This window comes from Coffea arabica, chromosome 2c (assembly GCF_036785885.1).
Source record: "Coffea arabica cultivar ET-39 chromosome 2c, Coffea Arabica ET-39 HiFi, whole genome shotgun sequence".
In the NCBI taxonomy this organism is placed as follows: Eukaryota; Viridiplantae; Streptophyta; class Magnoliopsida; order Gentianales; family Rubiaceae; genus Coffea; species Coffea arabica.
This window is the reverse complement of record NC_092312.1, coordinates 22,221,529-22,234,935: the sequence shown is the minus strand read 5'-3', so window position 1 is coordinate 22,234,935 and position 13,407 is coordinate 22,221,529.

Sequence of the window (13,407 nt, the reverse complement as noted above, 5' to 3'; positions counted from 1 at the left end):
GGAGTTTGTTTTTTTTTTTTGATTGATGCCAAAAGGGGGAGTAGGATTTATTGAAATTTCTTTGTATGTTGGCACTTTCTAAGGGGGAGCTTTATTTGAATTTATTTGATAAAAGAAATCTTCATTTTGTTTGTCATCATCAAAAAGGGGGAGATTGTTGACCTTGGTCGATCAATCCTTGGTTTTGATGATTAACAAACCAAAATGTAGATTTGAGCTAATGTTTTTATGTGAGTAATTTGTTAGAACAGATTCTTGTGGCATAAAAGAAGAAGCAAAAACAGGGCACTCATGTGGGACGTCCGAAAGGAAGCTATCGGACGTCCGAAAGGATGAAGAACATCAAGAAGGAAACTCTGTCGGACGCACATCGATCGCATCGGACGTCCGAGAAATTTCGCAAAGATTTGATGACTCTCTGACGACGGTCGGACGCAGGGTTCGGACGTCCGACAGGTGGTTTGGACGCAGGGTTCGGACGATCGACAGGTGGTTCGGACGTCCGACAGGCCAACGGCTAGTTTTGACAGCATTTAATATTTGACCGTTGGAGAATCTTTTGAAGCCATTTCTCACCTTCTATAAACACCCCAAAGCACAAGAAGACAAGAGACTTTTGCCAACACAAAATACAAGCTTACAAGTGAGATTTTTGAGTAGAAAGATTCTTTGTTGGTTGTATAAGGGGTTGGGAAAGTTGGGTTGTGAGGTTGCTCAAGTGAAAGTTATTCACTTGAAGTGGTAAAACCTTGGTGAAGGTTGCCTCATTTGTATAAAATAGTTCTTAATTGGGTGAGTGATCTTTCAAGTGTAGGTTGTTGAGGGTTAACTAGAATTGTTGTAAAACTCCTTGGCTCAACCAAAGTGTGTTTGGGGTGAGGAAGGAGTGAGCCTTCACTTGTACATCTTGGTTAGCATCGCCATCAATTGAAGAGGCTATTGGATTGATATTTGGTTTGCATTTCTTATCTTTTCTCTTTAATTAAGTTTTCTTTATTGTGCTTAAATTTGATATATCCTAGTGCATCATTGTGAAATTGTTTGTACTCATTGGGTTGCACCGGGCACTTACAAATTAAAATATAAATCTCAAATATACATCAAATTCTCCAATAATTACATGCCATAAGTGAAGCATCCACGCTTAGAATTAGTTTCCGCTTCATACATCCATGCGATCCTTAATACCAACTATTATACAAGAGAAAGTTCAAAATTCAAAGTACACAAACATCCACTTCAATTCCAAATCTAAACTGTACAAGATATAAGCCATTCAGCCACGTGAATAAGTACTACAAGCCTTCCTTCGCCACGAGCCCTGTGGAGGGGAATAAAATATTTTTGGGGTGAGCTAAAAGTTCAGTGAGTAACCAGCAAAATCAATACTCAAATATATTTCAAAATAAAGCATTTCAATGATGTCATGATTCAGAGATCAAATGTACGTTTATTACTCTCGTGAGCCAGTGAAATCATGGCACTTAAACACCCAATGCTCAAATAAATCCTTTAACGTTTAACAGTAAGAGGGAGCAATGTTGGTGCTCCAGATAATGTCATGAACTCATTGAAGTGCTTTATTTTGAAATATATTTGAGTACTGATTTTGCTGGTTACTCACTGAGTTTTTAGCTCACCCCAAAAATATTTTATTCCCCTCCACAGGGCTCGTGGCGAAGGAAGGCTTGTAGTACTTATTCACGTGGTTGGATGGCTTATATCTTGTACAGTTTAGATTTGGAATTGAAGTGGATGTTTGTGTACTTTGAATTTTGAACTTACTCCTGTATAATAGTTGGTATTAAGGATCGCATGGATGTACGAAGCGGAAACTAATTCTAAGCGTGGATGCTTCGCTTATGGCATGTAATTATTGGAGAATTTGATGTATATTTGAGATTTATATTGTAATCTATTTGAGAATTGTAGTGAACGACTGAGTCCCGGCGAGAGTTAGGTAGGCGGTCCGCCGAACCCTCTGGTTCGCCTTAGGGTGAGGTGGAGCCGTCACACTCGACTCAAGTTCGATAGCTTAATTTGGTTGATTCGAGTATCATTCGAACTCAATATTTACCAAACTTGAGTCAAACTTTAACCGAATTGACTCGCAAATGACTTGATTTGTTTGCAGCCCTATTCAAATAAAACATGAGAAATATATATGAGTTCTAAAATCAATTAAAAAATCTTTTCTAGAATTGGCACATTTGCAACATTTTCCTTTTTTTAGGAGAAAATAAATCAGAGAAGATAATAGCAAGATTTGAAAAATAGAAATTTAAAGAAATTTTTTTAAGTATGCCACAAACATGCATATATGTGTGTATGCATATGTACATGTGATGTCCCAAAAAAAAAATTCTTATTTTATATCTATTCTATTTCTTTTCATGCATTTCTTTATATTACTTTATTACCTTAATTTCCTAGATATTTTTATAAGTAAGTCAAGTTTTTAAATCATTTTCTTGGTATAAGTTAGTACATGGTAAGTTTGAAGTGTATTATAGACGTGGGACCCGCTAGTGCGGTAAGTGCGGTAAAATTTTGACTACTCGATGAAGTTTTGCATAAAGGGATATTATTTTATAAGGTGCTAGGGGATAATCAGAGGTTAACTAAATAAATTAGCTTTGGAAGACAAGAAGATGAGAACAAAATCCTAAAGACCCAAGTGTCGCGAAACCGTTAGAAGTTGGATTTTGACTAAATCTTTCTTAATCTTACTAAAACCAAACATTGACCAAAATTTCCTCATTTCTTCCCATTTTTCTTAGTCTTGGCCGAAATTCTTGAGAGGAAAAACAAGGGAGAGAAACTTCATCTTCAATCCCAATTTTCTTACTTGAATCTTGAGCTCCAACCATAGTTTGTGCAAACTACTCTATAAAAATGCTAACTAAGGTAGATTTTAAGGTGTTGGTAGAGTAATTTTGGAGGAAAAAGCATTAAGTTGCCATCTTTCTTGAGGTTACAAGATAAGTTTGCCAAGAAATCCCTCTTTGTTTCTAATACTACCATACCAGTGGTTTAAGGTTGCTAAAGTGGTAGTTTTATGGGAAATTTCATGAGTTGAAGTGGTGTTATGGAAATTTTCAGTTTTTATTGGTAAATTTCTGCCCACATATGATGCTTAAGTGTTGGTCATGGTTTGATAGCTTTGCTATGTGAAATATTGAGGTTTTATAGGCTAGTTTAACTTATCTAAAGAAATTTCCAACTTATGTGCATAAATTTCAGTTTAGGGTTTCCAATTTGGACTTGATTGTGGTTGGTTTTAGAGTCATTAATTGGCTAAAATTAAAGGGTGTTGTGACCTTGATTAAGTGTGTTTAATAGTTTATGATTTGTATGTGCAATTGAGGTTGTTTTGAGTGAACTTTGGTGTTGATTATATGATGAAAAAGTAAAGAAATTAAGAGGAGGTGTTGGTGAAAATTTGTCTGCAGGAACCTTTGGGCAGTCTTAGAAAATCTGCTATATCTTGTTGTAGAAAATTCAGAATTTAGTTTCGTTTGTTGCATTTGAAACTAAAGTCAGAATACTATCAACCATAAAAAGTTCAGCCTTTTTCTCAATTTTCATGAATATGTGTGATTTTTCAAAATTGACTGAAATTGCATACCTGTTCTGTCTTTTACTGGATGAAGTAGCAACTTGAGACTCGAATTTGACTGACTTATGGACCGAATCAACTTTTGGACAAACACATGAAACTTATAGGGATTTGAGTTACTTTCTACCTGCAAAATTTCAGATCAATTGGATCATTTTAGCTTATTATTTGGTTAGAGCACTCCTGACTGCACAAAACTCGAACTTTCCTAACTTGTTTTGCATGTGCTTCTGACCGTCCATTTTTTACCCTGAAAATGTGAGAATTGGGTGTCGATGTTTTCATAGAAAATATAGACCTATATCTTAGTTTCGAAATGCCATAAGATTCATCGCAATTTGATAAGTGTAGCTTCAGTTGTGATTAAAATGCCAAAAGGTGAGAGGAACTTGATGATTTTAGAATTTCCTTTACTTGACATGATATTTGTGATCTAGGGCTTGGACTTGAGCAAAGAAACTATCTATGATAGATGAAGATCATGAACTGTAGTTGGTGAGTAATTTCAAAACTGTTTCAAAAGTTACATTTGAAACTATTTCTTACACTGATTACTCTCGATTGCATATCATGTGTGCTTGCGTGTGTGCTATGCAATGATTTGGCTCAAATGAGTGCTTGGAAGTCTTGTGTTTAACACCAACGTTTCCACCTTAATGACATTTGACTTGCCTTGAATGTTGGAACACCGATGTCTCCCTTGTATTACGTGACTGTTACTTGATCTATTTGAGCGTTGGATGTTTAAGTACAATGATTTCACTGGCTCACAAGAGCAATAAACTTACATTTGATCATTGACTCATGACATCATCTAAATGCACTATTGTGAAAACTTATTTGATTATTGATTTTTACTGGACACTCGCTGAGTTTCTAACTCACCCCAAATATTTATTTCCTCTCCATAGGGTTCGAGGCAGAGGAAACACTTGTATTAACTTATTAGTGTGACTGGATGGAATATCTCATGTATATTTTGAATTTCGATTCACTTGTGGTATGTAAATTCATGGAGTATTTGATGTAATATTTGATATTTACATTGTAATTTATTTGAGAACTATAGTGAGGTGGGGTTGTCACAATACATATATACACACACGCATACACACATGTAGAAGAATTTTGTAAAATCAACTAGGGGTGTTAACAAGTTGAGTCAAACTCGAATAGTGCTATGTTCGAGTTTGAACTCAATGATACACAACCATACTTGGACTCGAGTTCGACTCGAGTGAGAATAAAACTATGTGGCTCAACTCCACTCATTAGCATGCATTTCCAAGTTTGAACTCAGACTCGTTAAGGACGAAGATTAGACTTGAGTCTTAACGAACTTCAAGGCTTGAAATAAAACTCGAAAAACTAAAAGAAAAAGCTCAAAAAATATGGTAAATTACCTAAAATTCTAGTTTCTTTTTTAGTTTTTACAGTATTACTTTTTTGCCATTTAAGAATTTTTTTTAAGTAGACAAAACTTATGATAAATTACCTAAAACATAAATCCTTATTAGTCATTACATAATTAAAATACATATATAATATAAATAATATATCAGTAATTGAGCTATTTGACAAGCATTCGAACAGCACAAAATGGAGACTCAAACTTGACTTGGTATATGCACCGAGTCATTTAAGTTCGAACTCGATCCCAGTCAAATCAATTTCAAATCGAGCATTTGACTAAACCGCTCGCGAGTGCCTCAATTCACGGTAAGTCCTAAAGCCAGCTGCGGGTTCTTTGTTATAATTTTTCCTTAGGATCATGAATTGAATGATCTTTCACACTCAACTCCAAGTTCCAACCTCCAACTCCAAACGTTTGTGGAATTGGGGGGACCTCTGGCCAAAGGCTACAGATCAAAGGAGAAGGACTAGAACGGAGATTGAAGCATGGCCAAAAAAGTTCGATTGGGAGGCATCTCCTGTAAATAAAGTGAAGCAGGAGGGTAGCTGTTGAATACGAACAAGGAGACAGATGAGGATACGATCGTATCTTCCAACGTACGACGTTTTCTTTTCATCTCAGCAATGCAATATGTGCCTATGCCCCTACTCCCACATGCATGCTCGCGAAATTGTCAGCACGCTCTCTCTTTTATCATTCATTCTTCAGTGCCCGCTCGCCTTAATTCTGAGTGGCTGCACCAAACCTATTCTTTTTCCGATGACTGAGAAACTCAGACTTTTTCGTTACTAAAGTTGACCTGCGAGAAACCTTCAAAAGCCGGCAACTTTTGAAGGCTCCCGCAGACCTTAATAAACCCAAACCCCAAACCCCCCCGAACCGATGTGGGATAGAAACCCCACAGGGGTGCCCCGCTGCTAAGAAGTAAAGACCCCCCAGACACCCACTGAAATGGAGAGATCACCTCCCCGAGGATTCTGTCTTTTTCCGATGACTGAGAAATTCTGTGCATAAGAACTTGGATAAGTCCATACTCTGATTATCAATCAAAATTTGACAAGTGCGGCGGCAGAGCAGCCGGAATTAATAATATGTTCTGAGCCGAGGAGTAGAGTTAAAATCATAAATGTGCTGCGCAACGTGTTGTGCCTGGAGGCAGACGCGTCAATTGAGCTGGACTACTCCGATTTCGCTTTGATTTATCCAAATTTAGCATGTTGTGTCTTATGCGACGTGAGTTGAACTCACTATAGATCAAAATATTTTGCTTGATCTGAACTCGAGTTGTATTAATCGTGGCCTGGATAATACATATGCTAGGGCTCATAGGTGGGGGGGGGGAGATTAAAAATATTTGTTTATCTAAATCTAATCAAATATAGTATTGAAATCCACGCCTTGATTGGAATTCGATTTTTTTAGAGAAATATTTATATATTTTTTGTGAGTATTTCTCCTACATAAATTTTAATTATCTTTTCATCTTACATACATCGTATTCTATAAAATTGTTAGAGTAACTTTTTTTTTTTTTCTAAAAAATACATCCTAAACGGGCTCTTAAATGACTTTTTTTTTTTTTGATAAATCGTTATTTTTCAATCTCTAGTTGACAAGTTTACGGGTGTTATGATAAATTATATTATTTTTATCGTGAAATTGAAACTGTTCTTTAGGTATTATAGGATGTATGTAGATTAGCTAGTTGTTGCAAACTTAAAAAATTCATGAGGTGAATTTGGCCCTACTCGAATTACATTTAATACCCAACTTTTTGTTTTGGTGAACCGAGCATGAATTATAAAAATGTGAATCTAACTAGGTTAAACTTGGGTTTAGAAGAATGATAGTCACTCTTGTTGGTGTCATATCTTTGCATGCACAGCTAGAGAAAACTATTTACTGGATGAAGGAATAAGAGATTAATTTTTCTCATACTGTAAATTTGCATGAAACTACTGGTCTTGCAATATGAATAGTACAATGATGATCGGAAGAAAACTGAAAAGATTGGGGAAATAATTGATCAATGCAATCATATGTTTTGAGTGGAGGCTGCGAGAATTAGGGGACATTTTGCACCCCACAAACTTCCGAAAATTATACTAACATGTAACGGTAGGTAGTAGGAGACGGTGAAACACGAGAGGAGGTATTATGGTGGTGGGGGTGGTAAAATATTTATGGCGAGTGCAGGTATCATCAGAAAATCTGGGGGAGAATAGAAATTGGATTATAATGGAGAGGAACCACAAGAACGGAGCGTGGGCTGTCTCTTCTTCGGGTGGGAAAAGGCTGACACAGACGTTGACTCGCGTTGTACGGAATGTCGACTTAGTCGGACTGTGTGTGTTGTGTGAGAGAGAGAGAGAGAGAGAGCTTTGCGCCCGCCCTGTTCAACAACGAAGAGAAAGAGATGAAAGAATTACTATCACATTATCATACTTATCAAGCTAGCTAGGCGCGTGTGTTCCCTCGCCCCCTCCCCGCCTTCTCTCTCTTTATATCTCTCTCCCGGGAACCCAAAACACAAAAATGCACTCTTTTTAGGCCAGCCTATAAGGCTTTTTTCAGGGAAGATAGAGAAGGATGGACTTTTCAACTCCACGAGACTCGGCTGTTTTGTTTATAAGCTTTGGGGAGTTCTGGTTTGTTTTCTATTGGATTAGTCACACTTTGATCCCCTGAACTTTAGGGTAGTAACACTTTGCTACCACTCTACTTCTCATAAAAACTAGTTAACCATGAAATCCTTAATTCCATCGGTTAGTGTTATGAACTTATGATGCTACTGCACTTTTATTGTTGAAAATTACTATTATTGTCTTTTTATTGTAAAAAATAAAATAAAAATTTAAATTTAGATCCTATTTGATAATCCAATTTCGCACTTAAACTTAATAGATTCAGATCTTAACATATTCAAACCGTTTGATAACAAAAAATTTAACATCTAAATTAATTAAATGGCACTGAATTTTTTAGGTAAAACTTGGTCTTAAAATTAAGTGATAAGCTATTCACTTATCACTATGATATGCACTCAAATGTATTAGATTTAATATTAAATAATTCAATAACTTAATGGATTCAAATTTCAGATTTCAAATTTTAAATTTCAGTTTTATCAAACGCACCCTTAATCTCCATTTTCTTCTTCTAAGCTTAAAAATAAGACATATTAGCCCTTTTGAGGCAATTTTGGTTAAGCATTTAATGTTTCACTAATTTGATAAACAAAAAATGACAATAAAATTATTATTTTAGTTTATATAAGCTTAACAATGAAATATATATTTTGAAAAATGACAAGCTTAATATTACCTTATGTGTTCAAAATTTTCCTAAATGTCTTTATTCTTATCACTATATTATTTATCCTTATTGTTTCATTTAAAGTCTAATAAGTAAGAAAGTATGTATGTAAGTACGTATGTATGTATGTCTATATATGAACATTAATCCAACAGGAAAAATTTTAAACATAAAAAATTAAATATAAAACTTTTTTTCTTTTACCAAATTGATATTTTTGTATAATGAATACTAGAAAAAAGATGCATATCTCTTAATAATAAAAGGAAAATAATAGTATGTTATAGATAATCTAATAGATAAAAGGGCAATAAAATCATTGTACTCACTTTTTCTTGCCTAATTTAAGATTTCTAAAATTCAAGGGGGGCAAATATGTGACTAAATCTTTTCTATTTTCCCCGCCTTTCTCCTAACTCCTATCGTCCACATGTTGTAGGCCAAGCAAGCATCCAAACCGATCAAGTTTGGTGAGAAAACATGGGAATGGCCATCGGTTTAAGGCCATAAAACAGGCCTACTTGGCAAATCATAGATCTTTGCCTGGTAACTCGGGGACTGTATGGGAATGGCAGGCACCTGCCCCGTGGGGGGGATTAATAGGCGGGGCATGGGGCGCCGGGAGGGGGATGGGAAGGAGGAGAAAATATTTTTCCTCTGCCCCGCCACCCATTATATATATATATATATATATTTATATGTATATATAATATTTAATTTAATTAGTTACAAACTTACAATAATGATATTATTAGTTATAACTATTATATAATGTATATTAGTATATAATTGATATTATCAATTATAATAATAATTATGCATGTCTATTAATAGAAATTATTAATTAGTTATACTAAATTTATTAATACATTTATACTAAATTTCTAATTATACTTAACACAATAACACTTTTTTCTCAAAAGTGAAAACTTGACTTGAAAAAAAAATTTGATTATTTTAGTTGTATTTGTTTCATCAAATTAGATTGTATTCGAATAGTTTTTATGGGTTCAATTATGAAATTACAATGAATAATGATTTGGTGAAATGTTGATATTTTAGTATTTAATTATTTATTAAAATTTAATTACAATAAAATTATATGACAACTTTTTATTAACCCTGCGCAAGAACGAGAGGCACAGGGGCGGGGTAAACAGTGGGCAGCGGGGCCTCGCCAACCCAAACCCGCCCCGTTGCCAATCCCAGGATTGCAGTGCTTGTAGAGCTGTTAAACGAACCGAGCTGTTCGTTAGCTCGATTCGTTTCGGCTCGTTCATGTTCGTTAAAGGCTCGTTCGAAAGCCTTAAACAAACGAACACGAACAAATTTTTGTGTTCGTTTAATAATCGAGCGAATACGAACATGTTAGCGAATTTTAACGAGCGTTCGCGAACAGGGACATAATTGTTATTTGACAAATTTTAGGGTTACTCATAAGAAATTCTAAAACTTTCCCCTTCCCTTTCCAACCTTACTTTTGTTTTCCTACCCCGTTGGCCGCTGCTAAAAATTTGTACTTGTCTTATGGCTGAATTTTTATATTTGAAGGACAAATTACTTTGTTTTATTTGTTATTTTTATGTTAATGTTGGTTATGCAATTATTGAATAATGGAATTTAGTCATTTAGTATTTTAATTATTTTTTAGGATGATTAATGATTTGTGTGGCATATTTAAGGTCTAGAATAATCTGGATTCGAACTTTTCAAGCGTGTTCCCGAACGGCTCGTTTATGTTAAATGAGTCGAACACGAACACGAACACGAACACGAACACAAACTTTGCTTAACGAGCCAAACACGAACACAGGTTTAGAGTTCGAAAGTTAACGAACGAACACGAACGGAGTTCAAATTGCTTAACGAACAGAGCTCAAACATGAAATACTCAATTCGTTTCGGTTCGTTTACAGCTCTAAGTGCTTGCCAGTTCCCACCCGACGTCCATGAGTCCAACATTTGGCTTATATAGGACACGTATTTTGGCCTTTTGACTAATTTTCACCTTGTTCAGACGTAGTTGTGTATTCTGCTAGGTAGGTAGCTAAATGAGAAAAACATTTCGAGGATAAGTTTTCTGCGGGTATGCTATCTGTACATTATCATTTTGGAAAAAAGACCGATGATCAATCGAAAAAGTACTAGCAGCACCTGCTATGCACTTCACTTAATGGTTTGAATTGATTTTTTTTTCGTAAATGATAAAAACACACACACATAATTAGATTAGAAATACTCGAAAGTTAACGCTTATTAAACTTAAGCGAGACTCATAGAGAACTCACGTCCAGCTAATTGGTGGCAGGACGAGGCCTCGTAGAACTTAGGTTTGAATTGAATTAGTTCTTCTTCTTTCAAGTTTGTTACATTTGTCTCTTCTTGGTTTTCCACTTTCCAAAATGGCAAAAGAAGCTTTCACTAGTAGCTTTCAATTGGAGAAGTTCCATGTCACAAATCACATGTGCCTTCCATTCGCAAGCAATTGGCACATCAGTTGCCTTCCCTGTAGGCAGCTATAGCACGCTAGGTGGATATGCCTTGTTCCCCTCTCCTTCACTAACTTCTTGCCATCTCAGAGAAGTGACAATTAAATGGTTACCATCATAATGTCTCTTTTTACTGTTAATAATTTGTGGCAGATTAAGCTCATAACGACCACTCTAGTCTTGTTCACTTGGGATAATATCAGAAACCAAGTTTCTTTTAATATTACTTGACATCCCTAAAATTTTAAAACCCTTATTTTTATTATTTGTGTAACAAAATTTTTAAAAATCATAAGCTACCCATTTACTTGCTACATAAAAATTATTCCTAAACCATTTTGTTTGCTTCAAAAAAAAAAAATTCATCACCTAAAAAACAATCTCTAGTAATACTACAACATTATATGCTATAGCCCCATTAAAATATAATTGAAAAAATAAAAAAGATATTCGCAAAGAAATACACTTCCACCAACTTAACTCTATATGTTCAAAATTGATTTCTTATAAACTTTATATTCTTTTCCAACCTCTTCTCAACTCGTGTCCAAACTTTTAAATTGTACCATTCACTGTAAAAATCAATTCAAATTAAGTAAATAAATCATAACCCACTCTATCATTATCACAAAAAGTAAAAGATAAATAAAATTTAATTTATTGTAATTTACAAATAAAATATTGCGTAGTCATCCAAAAAATGAGTAAGAGAGAATGTTGGAGAAAAGGGAAAGAGAAGAAAGTGACTTTCGTTTCTTTCTTTCTTTTTAAAAAATTTTGAGTTCCGTTTATTTGATATGTGAATTATGTATCAAGTGAGAGTTAATATAATCTTTTTTACAATTATTAGTGAGGGTAAGTCATATTTTTAAAACTTCAAGGGTGCCAAGTGATATTAGGAGAAATCTCAAAGGAGGTTTCTGATGTTATCCCTTTTTGGTTAGACTAAACTTCTCTAAAACTTTTTCCAGGTAAATACTTAAAAACTCTTTTTTCTTATTCCCATCTTTAAAAGCCGACACTATTCATTCAGGAAAATACTTGATCATGATCTGTTAATTAAAGGAACATCACTGCAGAACCCAGCCCCGCGTGTCAAAAGCGCAATATACTACTGATTCTGGTACCAGCAATAATTTTGGTTCACCAATCCTATGGTAGCTTGATTGACTCTGTAGCTCTGGCCAAGGTATAATTAATTGTGAGGTTAGGATGGATAGCTCATTTCTGTCTAAACAACACACGGGACCAGTCATATATGGTAGTAGTTTTTTTTGGAGGCAATATCATTGAACTCAAAATCAGAGATGACCCAGGTTTTGATGTCTTCCGGTTAGTGTAAATTGTCAATAATCAGCAAAATGGTTAAAACAACGCAGCACAGAAAGAGAAGCGATCCGAATGCTACAAATTGAAGGGCTGTCTGTTGGTACTCGGAATAGAGAGTGAATGGCAAAATCGGAGACACATGCATCAACATTTTGGTGGTAGTTAAACAAATTGACATTCTCATCATCCATCAATGCATTTCTACCCTTTAATGACTTGTCAATTCTCTCCTGTATTTAGTTCTCTCTTCCAGCTGAGTTCCCTCTTTCTAGCCCATGTGATCATTAAGCATAGAAACTTTCCGCATGGAAAAAAAAAGGAAGAAGATTTCATGCAATAATATAATCCCACATCGTCAGCCAAAGTCTCTAAGTTAACTCATCGTAAAAATCTTAATCTCTCCAATTATTTTCAATGAATTTTGAGTTGAAACCTCAGGTTCTTTAACACCGCTAGCTCTAACCATCACTATAACATTGTAGTTGGGGTTTTAGTCTTGTGCCTTTATTTTTATTTGGTTGGCATAAAGTGCACAAGTTCGTCAGTCGAGTAGTTTGTGAATTGGAAGGTCTAAATTAATTAGGATGCCGACAATTCAGTTTAGATGATCTAAGAGGATTATGAGTTATGACACCTACCCACCACCAAGCCCAATCATGGGATGCAGCTGTTAATCTTGTCTTCAGTCGATGATTTAACATCATCAAACAACTATTTCAATAGCCTAGGACAGTCGGAGCAAAAATCCTAGCAAGGGGGTCTTCACTTCTGCTGATCTTGTCTCTAGTGGAAGATTTAACATCATCAAACAACTAGTATTTTGATAGCCATGTACAATCCGAGCAACAAATCTTTGCTAGGGGGTCTTCACTTCCTTTGAATTCTGTCATGCGTAAAGGGAACAATTCAGTGTAAACCATCGTTCCTATCTTTTAGAGCAAGGAATGTACGGGAAAGCAAAGGAAAGTTGTGATAAGGGAAACCATTTCTAAGATTAAAAGATGGTGCATTTTCTCAAAGTCATCCATCTGTTTGGTTGAAAGCGACTACGAAACAGTCGCTGGTGCCAACAAAAGACTCAACCGAACCTCAAAAGAGTTTTAACCTTCGCTGTTTGAAAGCAACCTTCCTCTGCCTCTTTTCACAGACGTTTTATCTTCAACAGTTTGGACATGATATTATCCCACCTGCCTAGTTAGCTATATTCTTGAACAACATCTATTCTAATTGACAGAGTCAAG